The sequence below is a fragment of the Sminthopsis crassicaudata genome, chromosome 1, assembly GCF_048593235.1.
Source record: "Sminthopsis crassicaudata isolate SCR6 chromosome 1, ASM4859323v1, whole genome shotgun sequence".
Classification (NCBI taxonomy): domain Eukaryota; kingdom Metazoa; phylum Chordata; class Mammalia; order Dasyuromorphia; family Dasyuridae; genus Sminthopsis; species Sminthopsis crassicaudata.
The window spans coordinates 667,420,702-667,437,024 of NC_133617.1; the positions used below are offsets into that span (position 1 = coordinate 667,420,702).

A 16,323-nucleotide genomic window follows, 5' to 3' on the forward strand; every position below is an offset into this window, starting at 1 on the left:
TTAAGGTATAATTCAGGATTCCAGGTTATGCTGATCCCAAAGAAACCTTCCAGGAGGGTCAATCCAAATAATGTAGGAAAACTGGGACCCCCATGCATTGTTGGTGGAATTATGAACTTATCCAGCCATTCTGGAGAGCAATTTGCAACTATGTCCAAAAGGCTATAAAACTGGGCATATTTTTTCATCCAGCAGTCTCATTACTGGGTGAATATTGTATCACTACCAGGAGAATATGGTGCAAAGTAACAGCAAGACGTGTGATGATCAACTGATAGACTTAGTTCTTCTCAACAATACAGTTCCAATACAATTCCAATAGACTTAGGTTGGAAAATGACAGCATCCAGACTGAGTTAAGATTGAAGCATATTATTTTCACCTTTTTCTGGTTTTATTTACTTTTCTTTTGTTTCTTTCTCATGATTTAACCCATTTGTTTTGGTTTTTGTTTCCCAATATGATTTATATGGAAAGTATGCTAAAATGATTGTGCATATATAATCTATATTAGATTGCTTGCTATGTTGCAGAAAGGGAAGATAAGAGAGGGAGGAAGAAAACTGGAATCCAAAATATGACAAAAAATAACTGCTGAAAAACATTTTTACATGTAATTGGGAAAATAAATACTGGGGCAGCTAGGTGGATAGTACACCAGCCTTGAATTCAGGAGGACCCGAGTTCAAATCTAGTCTCAGATACTTAACACTTCCTAGCTGTGTGACCCTGGATAAGTCACTTAACCCCAGCCTCAGGAAAAAAATACTATTAAACTTTTTTTAAAAAGGTAATAGGACAAAAAAACCCAAAATAAATATAAGAATATTTCTTCTATTATAAAATCTCAGGCAACCCATCTGTTTTATCTGGAAACTGCCTCTGTTCTGGAAAAGCAGTTGTATTCTAATTCTTTTACAAGTCAAAACTTATACCACTGGATAGGGCAATTCTTTTTCAGTTCTGAGTTTTATGGGGTTTTGCCATTAATTGTTGAGAAGTAAATATGGACCTCAATCTATCCCTGTCCTTCACTGATATTCTAAAGGTTGAGATAGGTATAAGGGGAAAAGGTTATCTCTCTAAGTATATAAACCCCTCAGTGTTTTCTGGAGCAGGATGGAGGGATTGGGAAACTACCGTCAGGGTCATAATTTGTTAGGATGACTGGACAGGTCACTGGAAGAGATGTTGAAACAGGATAATACTGCTAACTCCAAGTCCTTTACCCAATGTGCAAGGTGGGTGAACCTCAACTATACAGAGCTCTCTGAGAAGAAGAGAAAGGGACCGATTCCCTCTAGAAGTGCTTCCCTCCTCACATTAAGTACTATGAAAAGTCTGGAGGACTATATAGGTCCCTGGAGAAAGTTGAAGCATCTCAGAGATAGACTAATTTGATTGTTTATGATTTCAAGAACAAATTCTATTTTGTATATATTTTTAATAGAGTTAAATAAAGCCTTTAATGGTAAAGGTTTGTTAGGCTGGGTGCTTACATGGACAATAAAGCCCTTTTATTTTTCTGTAGAGAGTAAACATGAGCTATTTTCTGATGTTCCTAGGAGAAACATTGGGGAGGGGAAAAATGAGTCCATTTTTTATGTTTTCAGGGAAAACCTTGGTGGGACATAAGCCAAAGATTTATGATTATTGAGATACCTCCTCCCAAGACTGGACATAGTCCCTAGAAGTTCTGAGCTTCAAGGTATAAGTAAAAATTTGTATTCTTCTGTTTATCCATGATTCTTTGTCAAGGTGCCTTTGCATGGGGCTAGATTCATGTGGATATATATTATGTATATATATAAGAGAAAACATGTTTACTCCCAAGGGTATGTGTGTGTGTGTATGTGTGTGTGTATACATATACATATATATATGTGTGTGTGTGTGTGTGTGTGTGTGTGTGTGTGTGTGTGTGTGTGTGTGTGTGTGTTTAAATGCATTCACAGGGAAAACATGAAGTAGTACAGCATAGTTCCCAAAAGTTTTCTGTTTGTGATGGTTACTTTCTGCTGTACAGTGCATATTTTCAATATTATTCAGAAGCCTAGTACATTTTTTTTAATTGAACAAATATTTATAAAGCTTTTGCTGTGTGCATGGCATTGATAAAAAGTTACTTCCTGCCCTCAAGGAGATTACTTTCTGATGTTGTTGTGGTTTTTTCAGTCATATCCAATTCTTCATGACTTCATTTGGGATTTTCTTGGCAAGGATATTGAAATGGTTTGCCATTTCCTTCTTCAACTCATTTTACAGATGAGGAAACTGAGATAAACAGGGTGAAGTGACATGCTCAGCTATGAAGTGACATAACTAGGAAGTACCTAAGGCCAGATTTCCTGACTCCAGACCCAACCCTCTATCTACTATACCACCTAGCTGACAGACATCTTCAAGTTCTAGAAAGTTTGTCAAAGAGAAGATAGATTTGATTTGGTTTTCTTGGCCTCAGAGGGCAGAACTAGGAATAATGTGGGAAGGAAAAGGAAGTGGAGTAGATGTGGATATGATAAGGAAAGCCTTTCTAACAATGAGAACAGCCCAAGAAGTAGAATGGGAGCTTCAGGATCCCATTAGTGAAAGGGATGGAGCTTTAGGCAGAGACTGAATGACCATCAGGGATTAAACTAGATGTCTCTAAGATGCCTTGATTCTTTAGGTATTAAAAATTCAAATAATCAAACAATCAAATATTTCCAGAAATCTATCAGTAAAGTCCCAAGGCTGTAAAATTTCCACTAGATCATGGGTCTGATTTTCCCTCCTGTCAAATGTTGTCCCCCGTTAGTCCCACTCAAGGCTTGTAATAAAATTTTCTCTCTCAGTCTCAGTTCTATCCTTTCAGGTGCCTCCTCTGTCCTCCCTCTACTCCCTTGAATGCAGAAAGATCACAAAACTCTTTCCTGGTCCTCCCCACTCAAAGTCAGGCCCTTAAGCAGCAGCCCAAGTCTCTGTTCCATGGGTGTAAATGGGATCCACCCAGTTTGCACCATCCTAAGCCAATTTATTCTTCATGAAAAGATAACATTTGCTCTGTTTATACTATGTATACTGGCCCAAAGCAGTTGGGCAAAAATATTCTGAAAGCTTCCAACCTGCCAAACCCCATGCTCAAATACACTGTGATGAATAAGCTTCAGTCCCCACCCTCCTTCAGCTCACAGCCTCACAGAGCATAACTTTAGCAGGCAACCAGAGACCAGGAAAGCCCCAGCATTCCCCAGAACCTGCAGCAGTCACATGAAGGAGGGTGACCCCTCCACAAGTCCCAAGCTGCTGGCCTGGGCAATATCTGCTCCAGTAGCTGCCAGTCTCACTCACAGAATGCCATGGAGCTGGCTGTGCATCTCTTTTTAATTACAAGTGCTTATTCAACAGGGATTGTGTGGCAAATTATAGAGACCTTGGGATGCATAGCATAGAATTAATGCTTTGGCAGGAAGGGATCTTTGGACAGAAAATGTCAGAGCTGGTAGGGCCCATAGACCATTAAAAAAGTGCATCCGGCTTGAAAGGGAACATCTGTTCTGGAAGGACCTCAGAAGGGAAGGCCCTTAGAACACATGCCATATAAACATTAGAACAAACCTTGAAGGTCAAGCTAATCCAACCACTTCATTTTACATATAAGTAAAAAATTGGTGCAGAGAAGGGTTAGACAGTTATTACACAGTAGTCAGGAATTGAACCCGATCCCTTCAGCTCTATCCATTATAACTTCAATGCCACCACTTCTGATATTTGTCTTTCAAATACAGCTCTTTTTTCTTTCTATTTATCAAAACTCTCTCCAGTTCAAATGCCACCTCCTTCAGGAAGCCCTTCCTGACTCCTTCCTCACCAAATCCCCAGAATCTCTTCTCTCCTCTCCCTGGCCCACAAAACCCATTGGTGCCAGATGTTACTCATCCAATAACAAGAATAATTCATATCCTGTAGAGCTTGGAGGTAGACAAAGCACATTCACTCTTTTATTTATATGTGTTCCCAGCCCAGCCCAATGGTGAGTGATGCAGGGACAGGATCAAGGCCCTCTTCCTTTCTGTCTCCCCACAGGACATTACACACAGAGAATAGACTGCAAATGTTGGTGAATCTGAGCCCGTACAAGCTTTTTAAAAGGTTCTGGAGAAAAAGTATTAGAATAATTCGAGCCATGGATCCCTTTGTCACTGCATCCCGTTGAGCAAATCATTTCATCTCTGGACCTCAACATCTTTCTTGAGAAATGCAGTAGCTGATGGAACTTCGATGTTCTTCTTGTTCTTTGTTCTAAGATTTCTGTGCTCTTTGGTCTAAGCCTCCTCCCAATTCTGTTCTATTTTCAGCATTCTAAAATTCCTCCCAACTTCAGCATTATCTTTTTCTACATTCTAGCCATCCTTTCAGCTCTGCTATTCTAGCTATATTTTATGTACTAAGAAGCCCTCTAACTATGAATTCTTGTACCTAGGAGCAAATTCATTTATTGTGGAGCAGAAGGAAGATGATGGTCTCGAGGACAGTTTAAATCCAAATGCAATTGAACAGGCTGTGGCCATATAGTTTAGTCTGAGTCAGATTGGAGTCAGGGTAAAGGCAAACCCCAGGAGAGAATGATAACTATAGAGGGTCTGAAACCTTAGGGTGCATAGCATAGAATGAGTGCCCTAGAGAGAGAGGATCTCCAATTCTTCACACTCCAGTGGTTCAGACTAACAGAGAAATACTCACCTGGTAGAAGTGAGGCAGGTCAGCTAGGCAGCACAACAGATAGGCGGCCAGGCCTGGAATCAGAAATATTCATCTTCCTGAGTTCAAATCTAGCTTCTTACACTTCCTAGTTGTGTGACCCTGGGCAAGTCAATTCATCCTGTTTGCCTCAGTTTCCTCATCTATAAAATGAGCTGGAGAAAGAAATAACAAACCATGCCAGTGTCATTGACAAGAAAACTCCAAAAGGAGTCACAAAGAGTCAGACACAAATGTAGACAACTGAGGTGAGTCACTCTGAGGAGAAAGTGCCCATCTCATGCTGATACTTGTTGATCCACTCTAGTTGAGCTAAGACTGTGGTTAGAAGGACTCTTTCAATTCTAATGATTAAGGCTGTCAGAGAAGATCTGGCACCAAGGTTATATAGATGAGAAGAAAGATGTCACAAGATGACAGAAAGCCCACCTATTCATAATCTTTCACTTTTCCCACATCCTCAGCTGCAGTTCAGATGGGGTCTAAAATGTCATCATTGAGCTGTTTTATCTGAACCTGCATTGCCCCCTTCTTCATTTGCAGCCTTCCCTGGCCAAGTGGACCACCCTTAGTTCTCGGGCCCTCCAGGGAAGATTGAACAGCTCCTCATTTATAAGTCAAGCTGGATTTCCTTCTCAGTGACCCAATTATGACAAAACCTGATGTTGGTTTGATGCTTTCCTCTTTACTTACAGTGCACATGGCCGTATCCCCTAAAGGGTTAGAGGGCTTTCCTCAGGACATTCCTCAGAAAGAGATGATATAAAATTATGTCCCCATCTTATGGAGGGTAAAATAATCTGGGGGGCAGGGGTAAGTGAACTGCTCACATAGAAATTACATATCAGACTAGGATTAGTTCTAAATTCTTTGCCTTATTGCCTCATTTAAGCTTCAGCACAATGCTATAGTGTAGGTGGTATATGGGTAAAGGTTGGCCATTTCTCAGAAATACAAACTGAGGCTCAGAGAAAGAATAACTTTACCAGCCTAAAGAGTGTAGAAGAGCAGAAAGAGAACTCCTTCATGCTATTTACTACCTGTGTAATCTAATGTGAGTCATCACTTTCCTGCACCTTAGTTTCTCCATTTGTCAAAGGGGCGAAATAATCCCTGAACTTCCTACCTTTTGATGAAAAAACTTTGTAAGCCTTGAAGAGCTACAGAATGGAAGCTTTTGCTATTCTGGTGCAAAGCACTTCAGAAGTGGGAGAAACTTAAAGAAACATTCTAAGCCGGGTGTGGTGGCCCAGGGCTATAATGGCTGCTACCAAGAAAGATGGGACGGAGAGTGCCCTGGAGATGGGGACCAGAGTTACTGTGGTGAAGCTGGAGGCACTAACCTGCCTGAGGGGCGGAACAGCCCAGAGCAGGAGAGGATCAGTTTCGAACTCCTGGTCATTGCTGAGGTGGGATCACATTCACGAGTGACTGCTGCACTTCCAGGCTGGACAAGATGGGGCAAAGGAAGCTAGATGGACAGAGAGATGGACAGATATATACATAGACCGATAAGTAGATGGATGATAGGTAGAAGATAGATATATACATAGATACATAATGGGTAGAAGATAGATAAATAGACAGAAAGAGAGATAGATGAAAGAGATGGATGGATGAATGGATGGAGACTCAGGTAGACAGTTGGCTAAATGATAACTAGGAGATAGGCAGTAGAAGATAGATACAAACATACATAGATATATAGATACATAGATGAGAGAAGATAGGGAGAGGTAAGCAAGGTAAATAGATGAATAGAGGTGGACAAACAGATAAATGAAAGATAGAAGAATATAAATAGATTAGATAGATAGATAGATAGATAGATAGATAAATATAGATGAATGGATAGAGAGACAGACATGCAGATAGATAAATAATAGAAGATAGGCAGGCAAAAGATAGATACAAACAAAAATAGATATGTAGATAGATTAAAGAAGATGTGGAGGTGAAAGACAGATGATAAATAGAGAGAGACAGATGATAGAAGACAAGTAGAATATAGATAGATGGACAGAGACAAAGATAGATGATAGAAGATAGGCAGGTAGATGATAGATACATACATATATTGACATATAGATTGATGATAGAAGATAGGGAGGGGTATGATAGAGAGGGAAAGAGAGAGGTAATAGGCGAGTAGAGAATGTATATATATACATATATATATATGTATAAATATATTAATACACATAGGTAGTAGATAGAGAGGTAGATGGAGAGATGGAGACAGAGAGAGAGAGATGGCAACAGAGAGACAGAGAGAGAGAAAGAAGAGACAGAGAGAGATGTAGATAGAGATAAATAGTTAGAGAGAAGATATGCAAGTACAAGTTAGAGACAGACAGACAGAGAGTCAGAGACAGAGAGAGAGGAAGAGAGGGAAGGAGGGAGAGAGATATGTAGATAGAGAGAGAGATAGATGGAGAGAAGATATGCAAGTACAAGTTAGAAAGAAAGAGACAGTCAGAGACAGAGGGGGAGAGAAACAGAAACAGAGAGACAGAGAAAGAGAGAGAGAGAGGGAGGGAGGAAAAGAGAGAGAGAGAAAGAAGAGGAGACAGAGATAAAAAGACACACAGAGAGAGACAGAGAGAGAAAAGGAGAGGGAGAGAAAGAGGGAGAAGGAAAGGGAGAGGGAGAGATAAATAGATGTTAGAAGTTTGGAAGATAGATGGTAGATAGATGAATGGATAGATAAAGAGACAGACAGCTAGATAGATGACAGAAGATAGGCAGGTTGAAGATAGATATATAGATACAAGAAAGAAAAAAAGAAAAAGAAAGGAAGGAAGGAAGAAAAAGAAAGAAAAAGAAAGAGAAAGAAAGAAAGAAAGAAAGAAAGAAAGAAAGAAAGAAAGAAAGAAAGAAAGAAAGAAAGAAAGAAAGAAAGAAAGAAAGAAAGAAAGAAAGAGAAAGAAAGAAAGAAAGAAAGAAAGAAAGAAAGAAAGAAAGAAAGAAAGAAAGAAAGAAAGAAAGAAAGAAAGAAAGAAAGAAAGAAAGAAAATAGAAAAGTTAGATAGACGGACAGAGAAGCAGACTGCATTTGGTTTGGATGTGATAGCTCACTTCAGACTCATCCTTGAATGTCTGAGCCAAGAGAGAATACACTGATTTAGTGATTCCCTTTCTAGTATCTAAGCAGCAAGTCCCTTTCAGCTTCCTGCCATCAGAAAAACACTGACTGTCCTATTTCCATAACTGTGTGGATCACTTCCTCTCTCTTTGGAGTGTTCTGTTCAATCCCCCACCCTTTCCATCCCAATCCCTGCTGTTATACTTGTTGTTTGTCCCTTTTCCAAAAGAACACTGACATCAGGGCTAATGTCTGCACTTGTGCGTGAATCGGATTTACGGGAGACAGAGTTACAAAAAGCCTCAAGCCTCACTCACTCTTCCTGAGCATTGAAGCTCAGTGGCAGGAAGAAAGTCAGGATTCCTGCTGATGGCCCAGAGTGCTGTATGTGACCTTAGTGTCTACAATGTCTGACCAAGTTCTCAGCTTTCCACAGCCCCTGCTTCAGCCATCTTCATGGCCAATGGAGCAAATCATTCTCATCTGCTCATACTGGCAGGGAAAGGCTTTGCCTGCTTGGGTAAACATCCCCCTAACTTACTGATGGGTTTGGGGCTTCTCAGTTACTCTCAACCTGGTTTAGCCTCTCTATAGTTTACCAGAGTGTGGCCCTGCTCTTGCTGTATCTTCCTGGCACCACAGGAAAGAGTTGGGTGGAAGCAGCCCTGCAGAGGTCTAATAACTCGATTTAATCTATCAGTAAAATGGCAGTGAAGAGAATCCTGGACTCGGAATCAGGAAACCAAAGTTTAAGTCCTTTGTAGTTATGGAACTTTAAGTAATTTATCATCTCAACCTCAATTTTCTCATCTGTAAAGTTAGGGACAATAATAGCACCTGCTTTCCAAGTTTGTAATGAGAAACAAATGGGATAATATGTAAAAAACTTTGAAAACCTAAGGCATGATGGAAATACCATCTATTTAGCAGACTTGCTCTTGGCTATACAATTATTTGGAGGGCCCTGGAAAGGGTGAGGGAGATTAAATATGGAATAGAAAACAAGAAACGTTTGTAGCGTTTTGAGAAGAGCCCAACCTTGGTCTGGAACTTGATCTCTGGAGAATTTGCCAACCAAAGAGAAGCCAGGTCTGCTGCACCTGGCTTCCCCTTTTCCATCTTGCCAAACAAAACTACAAAAAAAAGTTGAGGCAACTTAACTCAGTAATATCTGAGGTCTTTCTTTACCAGCTCTAAATTCATGTCATAGTGAAAATAAACTCTTGATTCAAACCCAGGTCTTCTGCCTCCAAATCTTAACAGTCACCTCTCCCCTCTATCCTTTCCTGTTGTAGTCCAGGCCTGTGGTTTCTCAGAATGTGCTCAATAGGATAGGTGGTTCCCTTCTCATGAACTAAGAATTCTTCCTGTCTTTTTGCATAAACATCTGACATACCCTCTAACTCTTTGGGCCTCTTTGTAACCACAGGAAACATGACACTGACCCATGTCACACAGCCAACCATATGCTTGCTGGGATCAGAGAAATACATGTGGATGATTAGAACTGGGCAGAGGTTGGAGAAGAAATCATTTTGTCTAATAGTTAGTCGTCCCCTAGGAAGCTAATGGAATTCCCCAGGGGGTCAACAAAGGAGTTTCAATGGAGAGAGTTTTGGAGAGTTAAAAGTGGGTTCAAATCCTAGCTTTGCCACTTCCTACAGGTTAGAATTTAGACAAGGAACTACTTTCTGAAATTCAGTTTCTTAATGTGTACATTGAGGGAATTAAAAGAAATGATATCTAGCAACCCTTTAAATAACAAAAGCCTTGCCATCCTAGGATGAATAGGCAGCACTTAGGATAAGCCATCCTAGGATGAAACAAGGATATGAAAAGGTCCCATTTGGAAACCCAGGAGGAAGGAGGGACTGGTATGTGTAACATGAAAGTAGAATTGAAGAACTTGGCCATTCAGAGCTAGAAAGGACATTGAATACAGAATTTCAGAGTTGAAACATCTAACTCAGAGGAGGAAATCTAGAGAAAAAAAGGACTTGCACTTGAGTAAGGCCTACAATAAGGCCTATTAGAGCTTCAGCTGAAAGGGATTAGTTCATCGAGGCTATGGTTTCCATCAGGAAATATGTTTTCTAACTACTGTTGTTTTAAGGAAAATTTGAGATCATTTGATTTTGACTTTAAGGTCATTTGAGTTTGAGTCAGCGCTTAATTTAAGCCAATGTCCCAGTTGTTTTGAAGCTCAGTCAAGCAGGAGGGAAATTTATGTTTTCCTATTCTGAAACAGGATATGGACTGACTGACCATTCCAGTGCTATTCCTCCAGGACAGAAAATGCTACAGTGGTATCCCTTTACTCACCTCACTTCCCTCTAGACAAGAGGATCTAAGAAGAGGAGTTCCTGAGGAAGGTAGAGGGTCTGACCTAGCCAAAAGAGGTTTGGCCCAAGCACTGCCAGTCAGTTCAAGGCCAAGGAGGGAAGCTTTCTTCACTGACCAGAGAATTGGTAAGTGTGGTAGGAACTGGTCACATTCAGATGTTTTCCTCCAAGGGTTAGTCACCTACAGTTGTTAAGGGGAGGGCAGAGCACTGGATGTGAGGCACTGGTTCTTACTGTCTCTGACTTTAAGCAAGTCACATTATATTCTAAGCTTCAGTTTTGTACCGTGAAAATGGTCAGGTTGGATTAGGTGGTCTCTATCATCCTATAATTTCAAAGTCATATAAAAATATGATAATATTATGTAGTATTGGGCCTCACAGGCTTGCTGTGTGCTGGAATAACTCACATGCAGAGAACACTTTAAAGTTTGTGATGTGATTCTTAGATGTTATTTAATTTGATCCTCACAACAACAGTGGCAAGCAGGTGCTAATCCTCATTTAGTCTCTGTAGTGGAGGTAACCGAGGCGGACAGTTGAACGACATGCCTAAGGTCACCCAGCAAATTCCTGACTCTCAAATATTCTTGCCTCCAGAGTTGCCTCTAAATTAGTGCCTAAGAGCTTCCAGAGTTATGCTAGTCAATGTTTAACAACTAATTGATCATTAGTTTTTCAATTTTTCAATTTCAAATTTTCAATGTAAGCATCTATACCTCAGAAATGCTACAAAATCAGAACTTGATTTATTGTTTTGTTGAATGTCTATTTTTAAGAATGTGATGGAGAAAATTTCAGTAGTAGAGATTACACTTTAGAGTTTGTTATAAACACTTTTTGGAGAGTGGGTTGTTAAATATCTAACAGCACAATATCAAAAGAAAACAAAAGTTTTAAGGTTTAATCAAAAGCTGTTTGGGGGATCTGCAATAATTTTAAGAATGTAAAGGTATCCTGAAGCCAAAAAAGTTTGAGGATTGTTTTTCTCACACTTATCTTACAGATTTATGATGATCTATTATATGCAAAGCATTTTGCACAGTTTTGAGAAATGTCAGTTATTACTGTATCACATGGGAAAGGTTTTTAGATGTAAAGGAAGAGAGCTTCCAATCTCTGAAATTTCCATGAGGTGGGCATAAGGTAAATCTTTTTTTTTTTTTTTTTTTTTTTTTTTACAAAGCACATTTTTATTTTTATTTTTTTTTGTCTCCTGCACGTTTTTATTACGTTTTTTTTTATATTTTTTAATTCATTTTTCCAAATTATCCCCTCCCTCCCTCCACTCCCTCCCCCCCCCCATGGCAGGTAATCCCATACATTTTACATGTGTTACAATATAACCTAGATACAATATATGTGTGTAAATACCCATAAGGTAAATCTTGATCAAAAATAAATAATAAATGTGAGCACCACAATGAATAAAAGAGTATAACATAGTGGCTCATCTCTAAAATGAGAAAATGAGGGAAAAAATTGAAATAATTTACAAAATAATAATAAAATGAGGCAGTGGGGCTAGTCTTGTTCTCTATACCTCTCTTCTCGGGATGCTGTGATTGAGTGCTGGCCTTCTTTTTCCAGGGTAACCCACTTTCTTACCTATCATTAACATTGTGTTAATTGATTCATTCCTGAACCCTCCTTCTATGCAGAACCTCCCAACTAACCTAATAATGATAAAGTTCCTAGAAGATACATGTGTCATTTTCCCATCTAGAAAGGGAAATGTAACTTTATTGAGTCTTTATGATTTCTCTTTCATGTTTACCTTTTTATCCTTCTCTTGAGTTTTGTATTTCAAAATCAAATTTTCATTCAATTTTAGTCTTTTCATCAGGAATGCCTGAAAGTCCTCTATTTCATTGAATATTTATTTTCTCCCTGAAAGGATTATACTCAGTGTTTCTTTCTAGATGCTTCAATTATTTTCTCTTTGACCTGGAAGCTCTGAAATTTGATTGTAATATGACTGGGAGTTTTATATTTTGGGTTCTCTTTTGGGAGATGATTGATAGATTCTTTCAATTTTTATTTTATGGTCTGGACCTCAGATATTGTGGGAGCTTTCTTTGATAATTTTTGAAATATGGTATTCAGGCTCTTTCTTTGATAACAGCTGTCAAGTAATCTAATAATTTTAAACTTATGTCTCTTCAATCTATTCTCCAGCTTATTTGTTTTTTTTTTTGTTGAGATATTTCAAATTTTTTTTCTTTTTTTTTCATTCTTTTGATTTTGTTTTATTGGTTCTTGATGTCTCATGGAGTCATTAGCTTCCACTTGCCCAGTTCTAATTTTTAAGGAATGATTTTCATCAGTGAATTTCTGTATCTCTTTTTCCCTTTGGTCAATTCTATTTTTAAGGTGTTATTTTCTTCAGTATTTTTGTGCCTCTTTTATTAAGCTTGCTTTTCATAATTATCTTCCTTTGATTTCATGTCTTTAGTTCATTTTTTGTCTACTGCTCTTATTTGATTTTGAAAATCATTTTTAGCTCTTCCAGGAATTTTTATGGGATGTGTACAACATAAACTTTTTTTTGTTGAGTCTTTCTTTATAACTGTTTTCACTTTATTATATTTTTCTGAGTTTGTGTCTTGATCTTCCCTGACATTAAATAGCCTTTCATAGTCAGGGTTTTTTTTTTCTTTTTCTTTTTTCTGTTTTCTATTTTTTCACTTTTTTTTTAATTGGAATTTTATCATAATGTTGGGCTCAGTTCCTGGCATGAGAGTAGAAGTTCAAACTGCTGTTTAAAATTGGAAATTTGGAAAATTGAAGTTTGGAAATTTTCAATGCTTTCAAGATGATGTGATCTGGACAGAGGTATTGTCACTGTTCTCCTAGTTTACACTCTGGTCCTTACCCAAAAAACCCTCTTATCCATTGGTATTGCAATCAGAATTGCTCCTCCAGTTTCATGCTCTCTTAGGAACAGAAAAATTACTATTCCTAGGTTCCCTGGTCCTTTGAAACTGGAAGTGACACTGCTCAACAGGATTCCCACTCCCTCTTGGCCAAAGGTATTCTCTTCCCCTTAACTGTGACTCAGAAGTGAGAGTAGGCAATAGTTGCAAAATAGTGTCTAATTTTGCATCCAGTGCTAATGTAGGAATCCTATGCTATCTCTTTCTGACCAGTCTTAAGATTCCCTCACTATCAATGGATTGAGAATTCTGGAAGCTGCTACTGCTTCTGGTACCATCATCTAGTCTTACAACTGGTAAGGGGGCTTCAGCTCAGTCTTCTCCCCTGTGTTACACATCTCTTTTTCCAACTTCTTATCTTATTTTGGTTATAATTATGTTTTACTTTGGCTTTGTTTTGGCTGTGTCACTTCAGAATTTAATTTGAGGTGTTATTTTAAAGTTGTTAGAAGAGAAATGTTGGGAGAACTCAGCTGAGTGTTTTTTTAACTTCATCATCTTGTCTCTGCCTCCTTAGTGTGTCTATAGTTATAGTTTTTCTATCTCTTTTTGCTGAGATGATTTATGATCAGAAATGATGATGGTTTAGGGGAATTTTGTATGTTGCAACTTTGTTGGCATTATTTCAATTAGCTTTTAGACGACTCTCTTGGTTCTTCTAAGCACAAAACCATACCATTTTCAAAAAGTGATAAATCTTTCTTATTTGCCTATGCATCAATTCATTTTTCTTGCCTTTTTCTATATAGTTTTCCTAGCACGGGGTCAAGTAATTGTGACAATTGACATCTTTGCATTATTCCTGATCTCCTTGGAAATAACAATAATCTCCCTTATTACTGGTTTTAGGTATTTAATGTATTCAGGAAAGGTCTTTTTATTTCCTTTTTACACCTTCAGCAGAAATATTTCAATGCTGTATTTGGTTGAAAGCTTTTTTCCCCAGATACTAACATAATTCCATGATTTTTCCTTATTAATATGATCAGTTCTATATTTACAGCTTTACAAATATAGATCAGTCCATTCAGTATAAATGCAAACTAATAAAAGTATAGATTTTGATATGTTGTAGAATCTGTTTGATATGTTTGCTAATATTTTAATTAAAAAGTTTTCAGCAATATTCATTAGGGATATTGGTTGATAGTTTTCTTTATTTATCTCTTCTCAATTATGATGTCAAGCCCATATTTGCATCATAGAAAAAATTTGGCAAGATTATTTTCTATTGCTATTTTTTGCCAACAGCTTGTGTGGTATAGGGATTTATTTTATATTTTCTTCAACTTCAAAGTTTGCAAAGGCTTTCTTTCACAACAACTGTGGGGAAAGTAGTATAAGATTTGTTTTCATTTCATAAATAAAGAAGCTGTAGGTGAGGAAACAAAATTATCACTCTTTGAAGATGATATTATGGTATACTTAGAGAACCCCAAAGAATCTACTAAAAAGCTATTAGAAATAATCCACAACTTTAGGAAAGTTGCAGGATACAAAATAAATCCACATAAATCATCAGCATTTTTATATATCACTAACAAAATCCAACAGCAAGAGCTACAAAGAGAAATTCCATTTAAAATAACTGTTGATAGGATAAAATATTTGGGAATCTATTTGCCAAGGGAGGGTCAGGAACTATAAGAGCAAAATTACAAAACACTTTCCATACAAATAAAGTCAGATAAAAATAATTGGAAAAATATTCAGTGCTCTTAGATAGGTTGAGCAAATATAATAAAGATGATAATATTACCGATACTAATCTATTTATTTAGTGCTGTATCAATCAAACTCCCAAAAAACTATTTTACTGATCTAGAAAAATAACAACAAAATTCATCTGGAAAAACAAAAGGTCAAGAATTTAAAAAAAACTAATGAAAAAAAAAATCAAATGAAGGCCTAACTGTACCAGATCTAAAACTATGTTATAAAGCAGTGGTCATCAAAACCATTTGGGACTGGATAAGAAACAGACTAGTTGATCAGTGGAATAGATTAGATTCACAGGACAAAATAGTCAATGACTATAGCAATCTAGTGTTTGACAAACCCAAAAACCTCAGCTTTAGGGATAAGAATTCACTATTTGACAAAAACTTCTGGAAAAATCGGAAACTAGTATGGCAGAAATTAGGCACTGATCCACACTTTAACACCATATACCAAGCTAAGGTCAAAATGGATTTATGATCTAGGCATAAAGAATGAAACTATAAATAAATTAGAAAAACATAGGATAGTTTACTTCTCAGATCTATGGAACAGAAAGGAATTTGTGACCAAAGAAGAACTAGAGATCATTATTGATTAGAAAATGAAAACTCTGGTTATATTAAGTTAAAAAGTTTTTGTACAAACAAAACTAATACAGACAAGATTAGAAGGAAAGCAATAAACTGGGAAAACAATTTAAATTTAAACCATTTCTAATCATATGAAAAGGTGCTCTAAATCATTATTGATCAGAGAAATTCAAAGTAAGACAACTCTGAGATACCACTCACATACCTCTCAGATTGGCTAAGTTGACAGAAAAAAATAATGACAAATGTTTGAGGCAATGTGGGAAAACTGAGACACTGATATATTGTTGATGGAATTGTGAATGAATACAACATTCTGGAGAGCAATTTGGAACAATGCTCAAAAAGTTATCAAACTGTGCATACCCTTTGATCCAGCAGTGTTACTACTTATATCCCAAAGAAGGGAAAGAGATCATGCATGCAAAAATGTTTGTGGCAGTCCTTTTTGTAGTGACTAGAAACTGGAAATTGAATCAATACCCATCAATTGGAGAATAGCTGCATAAATTGTGGTATATGAATGTTATAGAATATCATTGTTCAGTAAAAAATTTATTTCAGAGAGGCTTGGACAGACTTATGTGAATTGATGCTAAGTGAAATAAGCAGAACTAGGAGATTGTTATACATGGCAACAACAAGATTATATGATGATCAATTCTGATGGATGTGGCTCTCTTGAACAATGAGATGATTCAAACCAATTGTTCAGTAAAGAAGAGAATCAGCTACATCCAGAGAGAGAATAATGGGAAATGAGTAGTGAACAACAACATAACATTTCCCTTTTTCTGTTATTGTGTGCTTACATTTTTGTTTTCCTTCTCAGATTTTTTTCTTCCTTTCTAGATCCAATTTTTTTTGTATAGCAAGATAACTGTATAAATATGTATACATATATTGGAT

At 37.4% G+C, this 16,323-nt stretch overlaps 1 protein-coding gene across 3 annotated transcripts in view; it reads left to right on the forward strand.

Moving 5' to 3' along the window:
- The window catches only part of ACKR2 (atypical chemokine receptor 2), an 83,416-nt gene that overhangs the window by 57,823 nt on the left and 9,270 nt on the right, over positions 1-16,323 (forward strand). Inside the window, exons 1-2 of one of the 3 annotated variants that reach the window (XM_074283168.1) lie at positions 10,085-10,293; positions 11,173-11,312. The exons of 1 other annotated variant lie outside the window; for it this stretch is intronic. The gene's annotated coding sequence lies outside the window, so the exon portion shown is untranslated. Of the gene's footprint in view, positions 1-10,018; positions 10,294-11,172; positions 11,313-16,323 lie in introns of those variants that run through there. One more of the 3 variants, XM_074283166.1, reaches the window with a different exon arrangement.